This window comes from Nothobranchius furzeri, chromosome 15, assembly GCF_043380555.1.
Source record: "Nothobranchius furzeri strain GRZ-AD chromosome 15, NfurGRZ-RIMD1, whole genome shotgun sequence".
In the NCBI taxonomy this organism is placed as follows: Eukaryota; Metazoa; Chordata; class Actinopteri; order Cyprinodontiformes; family Nothobranchiidae; genus Nothobranchius; species Nothobranchius furzeri.
In genome coordinates this window covers 59,652,766-59,664,984 of record NC_091755.1, presented here as the reverse complement: position 1 = coordinate 59,664,984, position 12,219 = coordinate 59,652,766, and the positions used below count along the sequence as shown (strand labels likewise).

The window sequence follows — 12,219 nt, the reverse complement described above, 5'->3', positions numbered from 1 at the left end:
CTTTTACAATAAACCATTATTCTCCAGTTTATCTTCACACATTGTTGCTCCTTTCATCCTGATTTATGAAATCTTTTGTGCCCTTCCAGTTGTGTCTGCAGTGCTGGTTAGTAATGGGAGAGGACAGCTGAACAGCTGACTCACGGCCTGTAGATAGAAGTCATCGATGTAATAGTGAAAGTTCTCAGCTTTGACCAGCTTTTTAACCAGGTTTCTATCAGCCTTGAGAAACTTGAAAGTTACAGCTTCTGTGGTAAAGTGTGTGGTTTGCAAACTGCTGGAAGCCTTGCAGAACTACACAGACGTCAGTTGTTATTTTCCCAGTGATCGAGTTTGCGCTCAGTGTGAGCATTTGATGAGAAATTGAGCGTCTTTGAGCAAATACATCTTTAGAAACAGTCAGCTGGCCCCTGGGCTCCTGGCTGGTGAGAGATTTTCACATCAAAGCTCAGGTGAGAGGAGTGTGGAGAGGCAGAGGGAGGGAGGAAAAAGAGGGGTATGAGAAGGAGGTAGTGAAGAAAGGAGGTGGAAGGAGACATCTTCTACAAAAGATCTTTAGCGGTTGTTATTCTGTCCCGCTTTGGTGCAGCACAGTTTAGTCTGTGCGTGTCGATGCCGTCTGTCTCAATCTAAACTCCGCGTTACAAAAACACACGGAGGGGCGGGTGGAAAGTATCAAAGAAGAACGCACCTTTCTCAAGTCAAATACCCACAGATATGACTGCAGCCACTCGGAGGGGAACAGAGAAGAGCTTTCCCCCTCTAACAGCGCGTAACGTCTGACCCGCTAACTTCTGCCAAGGTTTGGGTTTGTGTTTAGAATTGACACTGAGGCAGAAAAACCATCATTTTCCCTGGAATCATGTCCCTTCTTTAGCTATAAGTTTCAGACCTGAGCGCGTGGAACTGATGTCGACACACTGATTAATGAATAGCATTTTTAAAGGTGTGTGTGTGTTTGATGGACATTATTCTGCTTTGTAGCGCTCTGTAATCCAGCCATGGACTCAGGCTGGAGTGCTAAAGTGCTGCTAACAAGGCCTGTTTAACATTCTCTACCCTGCTCAACATACAATTATTCCACTTCGCTGCCATTAACATGTACAGTAGGACTGGGCTTTTAATTGGCCTGATATGACTAATGCCAGATCAACTTGGATTTGCTAATTAGTTTTTGCTTTAAAAGTGCCATCAGGACATGAAATATTCATTGATGTGAGGTAGAGCGAGGACTGTGGGTGGTATTAGTGGGATATTAGTGGTACCGGCAGGCTGCTTGACTGTGCTGGGAGAGGAGGTTGAACTTACGCTGGCCCGTTGTGGTCGCTTATTCATACTTTGGGTGCGGTGTTGGTTTTTTCGTCATGATTTTTTTTAGACACCCACACAGGCGCACGACGAGACGCACACAATTCATCCTTGCTCACGCACATGCCACCTCCTTTCTCGGCGGCGTCACAAGGCCACCTTTTCTTCTCCAGCCCCCACCTCTCCTCTCATCTCTCCTGATTTCACCTCCTCTCTATTTCCATTATTACATCTATAATTTTTCCTTTGCCCTCATCCAGCTTCCCAGCTTCAGATCACTTTTTTCCTCTCTCCTCCACACCTCCTTATCCTCTTCCACCTCCTCCTTTGCCTTTCCCCCTCCCTCTGTGTAATCTCCCACCTCTCCTCCTTCACACCCCCCCCTCCCTCTACTGTAAGTGGGCCAGGTGCCTCCTGTGGCCTCCCCTACTCCATTTCTCATTTTACCCTTCCTTGACTCCTTTTTCTCATTTTTACCTTCTCCCTGTTCCCTTTCTCGTTTTTAGCCGGCCCCTTGACCCCACAGCTTGTAATTATATATTCTGTGAAGGCAGCGGCGAGCCACAAACACGGGTCAGCCCCCCCCCACCCACCCCCCCGCCGCCCCCACGAGACCAGAAGACGCCTCGTTCAAGAGCCTGTGTCAGAGTTAGAGCAAGTTCCCTGTTAGATGGGTTACAAAAGTGTTCCGTGATGCATTATTCATGGATAAACTTTATATCTATCAACGATGATGCTTGTTTTATGAGCTACTTTGTGTCAGTTCCTTTTACGAACATGGGAGGAGGCCAGAATGGGAACGGAAGTGAAAAGGTTCACATCCCTTTTTCTGTGGCGAGGGGGTAAATTTCCCCAACGGGCCTCTGGCTCCTCTGTCCAGCATTGCATTTGCAGACACACGTAGCTAAAAGTATCGGTGCTGCCGTGTTTTTGAGCTAGGACCCGTCCTTTGTCTCTGCCTGGCTGTCTAACCCCTCGTCTCTTCCTCTTTCCATTTTGTCTTCTATCTAATGCCCCCTTTCTCCCCAGGTTGGGTGGATATGTGCACTGGTGCGTGCCACAAATAGGACGGTAGGTGATGGGCGTTTTCTTTTTTTTTTTGGACAGAAACTTGATACTGCTTCACTATGTGGGAATGTGTGACTTCTTCAAAATTTGGTTTCCAAGTGGGAGTTTTGGGTTTTATAGATGGGAAGCCCCATCACCGGAGTACATTTTTGTCTCTTGCCATGTCTCATTTACAACTTCTGCACACACACATTTGCTGCTAGTAAAGTGGTTGGCACAAAAAAATAATAATAAGCCAGTGAGCCACGGCGGTCGCTAATGCTAGTCAACAGGTGACAGTCAAATGTCAGAGCAGATTGCAGCAAACACTCTCAGAGAGAAAAGACAGACAGACAGATTCAGAGAGGAGGTGTTGGGGTGACAGAGACGTGAGAATCCAGGTGAGGCGTTTGTCTGATCAAACCTCGCTCTTCATCTATCACAGTCAAACACTTCACCTGGAGCCTCGCAGCCGCGGGCCGCCCATGCAAATGACCTCTGCTCGCGTTTCTTTTAGGGAAGAAAGTTTACTTGAAATCTGTCGCTGTGTCAGGGTCTGCAGCTTTAGAAATCACAGCAGTAATTCGCAGAAGTGGCTCCACGCTTGGCGGCCAATCGCAGCGAAGCAGACACAAAACAAAGGAGACAAAGACCTTTAATGATTTTGTGTTTGTTGTGATTACTGTTTGAATTTAGTCAGCAGAACCACTGCAGACGGATTGTTGAAAACGCTGAGGAGCTCACAAGCTGCGCTCCGCGACATGACACTCTGATAAACAGCTGAAGTGATACTCTGTGTAGTTTATTTTACCCAGTCATGCCTTCATGTCCAGCTCTCAAGAAGTCCACTAAAATCGCCTCTTTGTTCGTGTTTTGCAGCTTCTGTGCCACTTCTCTTCCTAGTCTACTACTACTTCTTCCCTCCCCCTCTTTCTTACCCTTCACTGTCTCTTTTCTGAGTCCAAAATGCAAGCTTCTCTAAATTTAGATGCTCTTCTCTCCCCTTGATTTCAACTCCCTTTATCTCACCTCCTTTTCTTCCTGCTGTTGAAGGACAGATTCGCAGAAGCGCTCTAAGATTTATCAGTGTTGTATTGTCGCTGCTTTTTGATCAGCTTGATGAGTGACAACACGCCGCGGGCTATTATACACAAGTGTGCTTTTATAAATGCTCCTGCATCTATATGTAAATCTGCTGCTGGTAGCCATCCTAGAAGTGAATTTTGTTTATTGACTTGGTTAATTTAAGAAAAAGTGTTTCTTCGTGTTCCGTGTGTGCTTTTGAGTGGCTATGAGTTCGATTAGCAGGGAGTAAAGTCTCTTAATATTTGCTCTGGTGGGGGGCACAGGGTGTGCCTGTTGAACCTGTGAGTGCATACTTAAGCTGTGGCTTCTTTCTTTTTTTGTTCCCCTCTGTGCACGAGTTCATTGTAATCTGCTGCTCAGTGCGGATTTGAGAAAGGGGCCTCTGTTTGCTGTCTGACAGAGTGACAGTCACACCAAGTTACACACACACACACACACGCTCTGGACACCCGCCTCGGCACCAGATAGCGACCGGCCACCACTGAATCACCGTCATTCAGCCATTCTCACACACACGCTCAAAAACCACACATTTCACCAAATAACAATTAGCTTTCAGACGTCAGACACTTCAGACATCTATCCCCTAAGGGATTGCATTTTTGTACTAAGGAATCTTATTTATTTATTATTGTCTTATTTGTCATCTTTTCTCTTTTTTACTTTTTAATTCTCTGCGTAGCCCTTCATTTTATTCCCCCGTTAATGCTTGCGTGCATGTTTGTGTGTGTGTGTGTGTGTGTGTGTGTGTGTGTGTGTGTGTGTGTGTGTGTGTGTGTGTGTGTGTGTGTGTGTGTGTGTGTGTGTGTGTGTGTGTGTTCTCGTCTCAGACCTTTGGAGCTGGTGACTGTTTTAACAGCTCAGGAACAGGCTGCCTGTGTTCTTTGTGGTACAGTCATGTACAGTCGTGTCTAGCTGAGTCGTGACAGGCTGCTTTTTTGTTGTGGCAGGTGATGAGACCTATGAGAGGTTCTGGACATCCAAACATAGAAACACACACATACTCACAATGAGTAGTTTCTGGCAGAGAGAGAAAAACCGAATGAGCTAAAATCTGTCTGAGTCTCTCAGCAACCTTGGTGTTGTCATTTCAGCCAAATAAAAAAGAAAATGTTAAGATTCTTATTCCTACGAATGATTAACGAGGTAAACCTCTGCCTTGTTTGTACAACACACACATTTTAAAAGGAACTATCTGCCACAGAGTCTGGTTGTAGAAGTTTAAAAAGTAGCCTTATTGACACACATTATAGTTTCTCAGAGAGCTGACACAAAGCTCTTCATCTGAACAGAAAGCCAAGGCTAATTCAAATTCCAACAGTCTTTGTTTGAAGGTCTGACTCCTACAATATATAAATGCATTTTCTATAAGTGAGAAAACACAATTCAAGTTCTATTTCTCTGCTAGAAAATATGAATTCAGAAAGGAATTATGTTTAAAATCCCCTTTTTGTCCCGTTTTGGCTGTAAAATCAAATATTTACACAGTTTAGTCATCATCATCATCATCATCATCATCATCATCATCATCATCATCATCATCATCCCAGACATTTATTGTGTCATTGTTTATCCACACGTTGCGCCTGTAGAACCCTTAAACATGTGAGATAATGCAACAACATTCAGAACCACAAAAATACCAAATCCTAATGTTGTCCCTATAGACGTGTGTCCAAACCAGTGTATCCTCCGTTGGTCCCGGCCAATGTTGTCTTTTAATCCTCGCATGAGCACGTGCCATTTCGTCCCTGAGTTAGTGAAACTGCCATTGGCAGTAGTGTTATTTGCTCTATCTGCTCATCTAGAGCTGTTAATGCTTGTGACTGTAATTTCCCGTCTTTGCTGGAGATAATTATGAGAAGTAATTTATCTAATCTACATTTATGATTTTTTTTGTCACCATAATGGCCAGCATTGCTGAAAGTTGCAGCTCACACAGCAAAAGCTCAGGTTTTCTGTGTGGATCAGTTATCTAATATGACCAAATGTGTGTGAAGTGCAGTTTACACATTAAAGTTAAACTTAATGAAATTGTACGCAAACTGGATGCTTTTCCCCATTATTCTGTAACAAGATGTTGAGCTAACTTCCCCTCTTGTGCAGTGAAACAGCTGTTCAAAGAGAAATATGTTATTAGAACATTACCATAGGAAGGACAGTCATTTATGTTAAAGAGCGAGTCACCCCCTACCAGAGTCTAACTCCACTCCCACTTCATGTTTGAAAAATGCAACACATGCTGTTGCCTGGCAGACCGAGAGGGTGGAGCCGCTAACAAATACACACACACTCAGGCTCACGACAGCATTGTGACATCATAATGTACCAGTTTACATCATAGCATACTTCTTAGCCAATAGCGGTGGCAGATTTAAATTCAAATACAGTGCAGAGTTTTTACCTGACAACGGCACAACACTGACAGTTTTAAGCAGAATATTTAAATTTTAACTAAGATGCACTGAAGTGCCAAATTATTGACGACACGTGTCTGCAGCATGATTAGACACTCGTTTATTTGGTTTATCAGCAAAAAAAAGTTGATTTGGGGGTGACTTGCTCTTTAATAACACCTAAGTGACATTTAAACCTTTATATGATTGGAAGTGGTTCACCTAAATTTTTTGTTTCTGAAACTTAAAAACAAAGTTTTGTGATTTTATAACTTGTCAGAATAGTGTAAAAAATAATAAATTGTTTCTTTCCAGACTTGCAGCTGTTCTTATCAGTGTGGACATCACTCCCCCTGGATGAGAGAGCAGAAAGAATTCAATGAAATATTTTTTAAATTGCATCTGTAACCCATTTTCTTTGAGATCAAGTAAATTACACATAGTTCTGAGAAGTCTTGAACTAACAGCGACACACCTTGAAGCTCCAGTTCCCATGGTTTCCTTTATGATGTTGGAGGTTTAAGCGTTAGCGGAGGAGTCTGTCACAGTGATTCAGCTGGGAGTTTATCACACCAGGTGATGTGAACACCATCGGCTCCCTCCTACCTGCAAAAAACAGATGCAGACAGTTGATTTTGAAATTCAGTAAATGTTACAAATCCAGTTAGTTACAGATTTGTTTTAGCTTTTCTCGTCACACTTATAAAGGGTTCAGATTAGAAAACATCCAAGTTGACCCAAGTAAATACAAAATACAGCCTTCAACTGAATTCATTCATTAAAGGAAACAAAGTGGGGCTGGGCAATAAATCGAAAATGTATCATTATCAAAATTTCTAACTCTAACTGATATCATTTATCCCATTTCAATAAATTCAGTAATACAATTGAAAGAGGTGTGTGGGTCGGTGAATTTCATGTTCCATTAGGAAGCTCTACCACCTCGAGTCACATGACAACGACATGTACATGTCATAATACACGTGACAGCAAAACAAAAATGGCACTTACTAGCTTAAACTGAAGTTGTCATTTTGCACAGAAAAAGTTTAAAACTTAAGCATGCATGATAGGAGATATGTGATGTTAGTAACTTTAAATGTTTTTGTGAAAAGGGGACAGAGCACATGTCAGTATTGGAAAATAGGAGTTGATTATATTGGCATATCGACATGTCGGCATATCGATAAGAAAGCCAACATCAAGCATCCCTACTTCTGGGGATAGACTTCTGGAAGGTGTGCTTCCATAAAACAGTTTCTGAGATACACTCATTGATATAAACTGTAACAAAAATGAAAACATAATTAATAATAATCTGCAGGAGTCTAATATAATAATGTTGAATATTTGTAGCAAAATTTTCAGTAGTATATAATTTTACTTTTCTCTCACTAATAATAATAACAATAATAAAGAATATTGCATGAATAAATACGTGAGGAAACAGAAAGTGAAACTTAAATATCCTCCAGCGCTGTAACGGCATCAACCGCTTCGAGGAGGGAAGCTGTACCGTTTGGCGGGTCCGTGATTCATCAAAACGTTCGTAGTGGTGTGTGATGTGTGTCGGGAGTTTTTAGTGGGTGTGTGATGTGTGTAGGATGTGTTTGTCTAAACGTATTATTGCGAAAAAGCACAAGAAAAAAGCCAAAAGACTGGGACTACAAAGAACTACAATTCGTGGGAAAATGACGTCAAAGCAGGGGATTGGGTGAATGATAATCATGTGACAGTTCACGTTGGCAAGGTGATGACGTTTATTCTAGCGTGTGAAGCCCTGTGAGCACAGTATCTGTGTCTGAATGAAAACGCTTTTCTTATTTGCGCATTTTGGTTGTTTTTTGCAAACTCATTAGCGGAAATACGCAGCGCTCTGGGACGAGTTCAGTGTGTGAGATTTAAGTGTAACTCCTCTGGTTTAATATGCAAAACAAAAAGTTTTGTTCTATCTTATATAGTTTCAGTTCAACAAGCATTTGAACACAGATATGGAAATGGGAGCGCCGGCGCTCCCGCCGGTCTTAAAGGGTTAAAGAGCAAGTCACTCCTACCCACTCCCATTTCCTGTTTGAAAAATGTGCCACAAGGAGGTGTTGCCTGGCAGACCGAGAGAGCAGAGCTGCTAGCAAACACACACACACACACACACACACACACACACAGAGCGGCATTGTGACATCATAATGTACCGACTCACGTCATAGGGTACCTCTTAGCCAATAGCAAAGGCAGATTTAAATCCAAATGTAGTGCTGAGTTTTTACCTGTAGAGGGCGCAGCGCCGACAAATTTAGGCAGAATATTTAAATTTGAACTAAGATGCACTAAAGTGCCAAATTATGGCCTACATGTGTCTACAGCACAATTAGACAGTCATTTATAAAGTATATCAGCAACAAAAGGTGATTTGGGGGTGACTTGCTCTTTAAGTTTAGGATGGAAATAGTTTGTCTGCTTTTATCAACACAATCAACATTTGAAAACCACCCCGTATTCACACTCAGCCTATTTTTGTCTGGTTCCTAAACTTGTGTGCAGATCTGAAACACCTAAAAACACAAGAACTGTGTAAGGGACAAATATTTTTTATCCCAATGTACTCGAACAAAAATCCACCAGAGCAATGAAAGCTAATGGGCTGTTTTAAGAAAGATGGCCTTGACTGCCATCCTCCATCAGAGCTGCATCTCTACCTCTGCATAGGTGACTACTCATGACCACTCTCTGTTAATAACATGCATCAAACCAAACAACTCACACAATGCTCCAATCCTTTCACCTCTATTCCATTTTTTGTCTCCTATTCTTTCCCCCAACTCTTTTATTTCTAGCTCTCAAAGCTCATTTCTCCTCTCACCTTCCTGCCTGTTGTTTTACCATCTATCCCCTCCCTCTCCTTCCCCTATCTTTTCATTTGGGTTCTCCGACAGTGGTAATGAGATGTTTCATTATTTGCGTTTCACGGCTTTTAATAGAGAGAGAATTTAGGCTAAGCCCCAGGTCGTCAGTCAGGGAGTTACCATGGGAGAAATGGGAAGCTTAGGGGCCTGGAGAAAATGATAGCCCAGAAAATCACACGTTCACATCCACACAAGCCATTTCACACGAGGAAAATGCAAAGATATAGATAACAGGATGCCCGTTTATTTCTTTTTATTTGGAAATCTTTGGTCAAAAGGTGACCTGTTGAAGGTAAATGCAAGGCAAAGCGGTGTCCTAACCGAGCAACATCAATGTCACACCTCTTTTCCGGTCATTCTGGGATAATCCCTGTCCATCCCTTCTGTGGCAGGATTTCCACAAGATCACTGTGGGTTTAACACCTGTGTGGCTAACAGTGAGAAGACCAGAATTGACACATTGGTGTTGTAATCTAGATGAACCTTCTTATAGAGCTAGAACGTTGAGCAGATCTAATGATCGTGCAGGAAAGGCTTCAGGAAAGACGTCTTCAGGTGCCGACGACCAGGGTGCAGGTGGTGCTTCTCGGTGGCTGGTGGGACTCTAGGAGGGCATAGCAGGGGATGAAGGGGAATAGTGCTAAGTCTCTGTAAGCCTCTTGGATCCTCTGTGGTCCCTCTCTACATGACATGGCTATCCTTCTTTGAGTCAATCTCTTCTTCCACCTTGGCTCCTTGGACGCTGGCCAGAGAAACAGAAAGAGGACGGAGAAAAGGGAGAGTGTCAAGGTAGAGTAGCAAAATGTGGCATGATTAGAGCATTCGGGGAGGGTGGACAGATGGAGGGTTTGTGATAAAAGAAACAAGAAACTGACAACACAAAAGCATAAAAAAGTCTGATGCAGTCATGGACAATAGTTAATTTTCAGCGGAAAAGAAAAATGACAAAGAATTAAAAAAAAAAAAAACAAGCCATTTACATCTAATAGATTTCTGTGTGTAGTTTGGCTGTAATTGCAGCTTGCATGCCTGCCTGTGTCTGTCATGTGCATGCGTGAGTGTGTGTTATTTTTGTCCGTGCCTGCCTTGTTGATGGACTGCCACCCTGGCTTGTCCCGGAAGGCTGCCAGCTCCGTCGGATTGGGGATTAACCCCGGGATAATGGCCTTGATGCCCAGTTGAGTGGAAGCAAAGCTGTTTAAAAAATATTGGCTGCCTGAGTCACTCTCTCTTCTCTTCCTGTCTCCTTCTCTTTCTGTTCCTATCATTTGTATCCTTGATGCATGTGATTGTTCTTCTGTCTTCGTGCCTCCTTTCTGTCCGTTTGTCTTCATCCTGACTTCACAACAGCTTTCCACGGCAGCCTTCGGTGAACGTCGGTGTTTATTATTCAGGTGAAGACTGAACATCCTTTAACTAAACCTTGAGCACTAATAGAACTATGTTGTCCCTGATGTAGAGATGTTGATTTTACTTTGGAAAGTAGCTGCCTGCTTTCTGTATGAAGAACTTTAGTCAATAGAGTATAATGTTATGAACTGTAGGTTTGCATTAACAGGTGGAAAATCAAACCTCGTCGTGACTTCTACAAATACGGGATTTGACAGCTCTTTGAAAAACCCAAGTGCGTAGAAGCAAAGATTAGTTCTGACCAAACAGACTAACAACTCATCACAATAGGATTAGTCACGACATTTATGCAACCATTTTTAAATCAAATTTAATTTTCCGATAAATTTCACACGTATTGCTTATTTCACACTAATAATGGTTATCTGTCAGAAATCACTTGCTCTGCATCGAATTTCTGTAAACAACCACATAAATCTACGTAAGCAACCATTTCATCTGAAACGAATGATGGTGTCAAAGTTTATAAAACTACATTGGCATGAACTGATGAGCTGCCCGGTCACTGAGCTGTCAACTCTCCTGTTTTCTTAAATGGAAGTAGATCCAAGATCTTTGGACTAAAGGGGAGACATATATGTTTTTCAAAAATATGTGATGTCTCCATCATTAAACAAAAGCAGCCGGAGCCGTCTTGGTTTTGGAGACTCTCTGACTGATATTGCATCCAGCTTTGCTGTGTCTGGCAGCTTGGCTACACTGTGTGTGTGTGTGTGTGTGCGCGTGCGTGTGTGTGTGTGTGGTGTGTGCTCCTCACAGCGGTGAGAGACAGAGAAAAACAGCTTCAGTCAGAGGCTTGTTAACTCCACAACATCCAGAATGAAAATGAATCGCACATGTGTCATGAACTCCTCCTCTTAACCTCCTCTGCGGGCCGGGCTGGCGCTGCACTCCAGTTCCCAGCATGCCTGTCACCGACGCTTCCCGGTGACGTCATCCCGCTGAGCCTATTTAAGGACCTGTCACAGCGGAGCCGGCACTCAGTCATCATCTAACGATAGACGCCAAGCCATTCTAAGACCTAAGACACCAGCTCTACGAACCATACGGGAAGAGAACTTCCCACGCTGCCACATATCAGTCTCCATCCACCATTCTCTCCGCGCCTGGGTCTCATAACCTCTCCAGCTCAGCCCATCGAACCTGACAGGATGACTGAGTCCCGAGTAGACCCAGCGGAGATCGCACAGCTGCGAGCTGAGGTAGCGCAGCTGCTCAGCCGAGTAGAACGCCAGGAGGCGGACAACGCCCAACTCCGTGTGGAGAACAATCAGCTGCGTGCTGTTACTGATCGCCTCGCATCCAAACTCGATTCCGTCACCGAACTGGTAGTCCAACTCTCCTCAGCCCTCCAACGACAGTCATCTGCCACTCCTAACGTGGTGGAGCCGTATCTAAGTCTCCCAGAGAAATCGGATGGGATTAAAGGATCCCCGGAGAGCATGTTGGCCATTCTGTCAATGACTTTTGAGTGTCAGCCGGCACGCTACCCGACTTCCTGCTCTCGCGTGGCTCTGTTAACCTCCCTGCTGACTGGGCGAGCCGGTGAATGGGCGGCTGCTCTGTACCATCAGAAGTCCCCAGTCTGCAACGACTATGAAGCCTTCGTGAAAGAACTGAAGAAGGCATTCGTTCATCCCAGCAGCGAGGTCGCAGATGAGACACGCCTGCTCCAGCTTCGACAAGGCTCTCAGACCGTGGCCGAATTCACCTCACGCTTCCGGACCACCGCTGCCCGTCTAACCTGGGGTGATGCCGCGGTGAAGGCTGTGTACTTGGAGGGATTGTCACCCCGCATCCGTGAGGGCATGATTGGTCACGAGGCTCCAACCACCCTGGACCAGGCGGTGGACCTGGCTCTCCAGCTGGACCGCTGCCTCCTCACCAGACCAGGAGTGAGGGCGGTTCCCGTACAATCCCGAACTTTCCCCCGCCGTCAGGAGAACCAACCCATGGAGGAACCCATGCAACTGGGTCATTTGCCCCCCGAGGAACGGGCGCGCCGTTTTCAGGAGGGACGATGCGCCTATTGTGGGGCTCTGGGTCATCCCCGTGCAACATGCCCCATA

At 44.3% G+C, this 12,219-nt stretch overlaps 1 protein-coding gene across 4 annotated transcripts in view; it reads left to right on the top strand.

Moving 5' to 3' along the window:
* The window catches only part of zbtb46 (zinc finger and BTB domain containing 46), an 80,466-nt gene that overhangs the window by 5,991 nt on the left and 62,256 nt on the right, over positions 1–12,219 (top strand). Inside the window, exon 1 of one of the 4 annotated variants that reach the window (XM_070545058.1) lies at positions 1,903–2,379. The exons of the other annotated variants lie outside the window; for them this stretch is intronic. The gene's annotated coding sequence lies outside the window, so the exon portion shown is untranslated. Of the gene's footprint in view, positions 1–1,902; positions 2,380–12,219 lie in introns of those variants that run through there. 4 annotated transcript variants of the gene reach the window in all.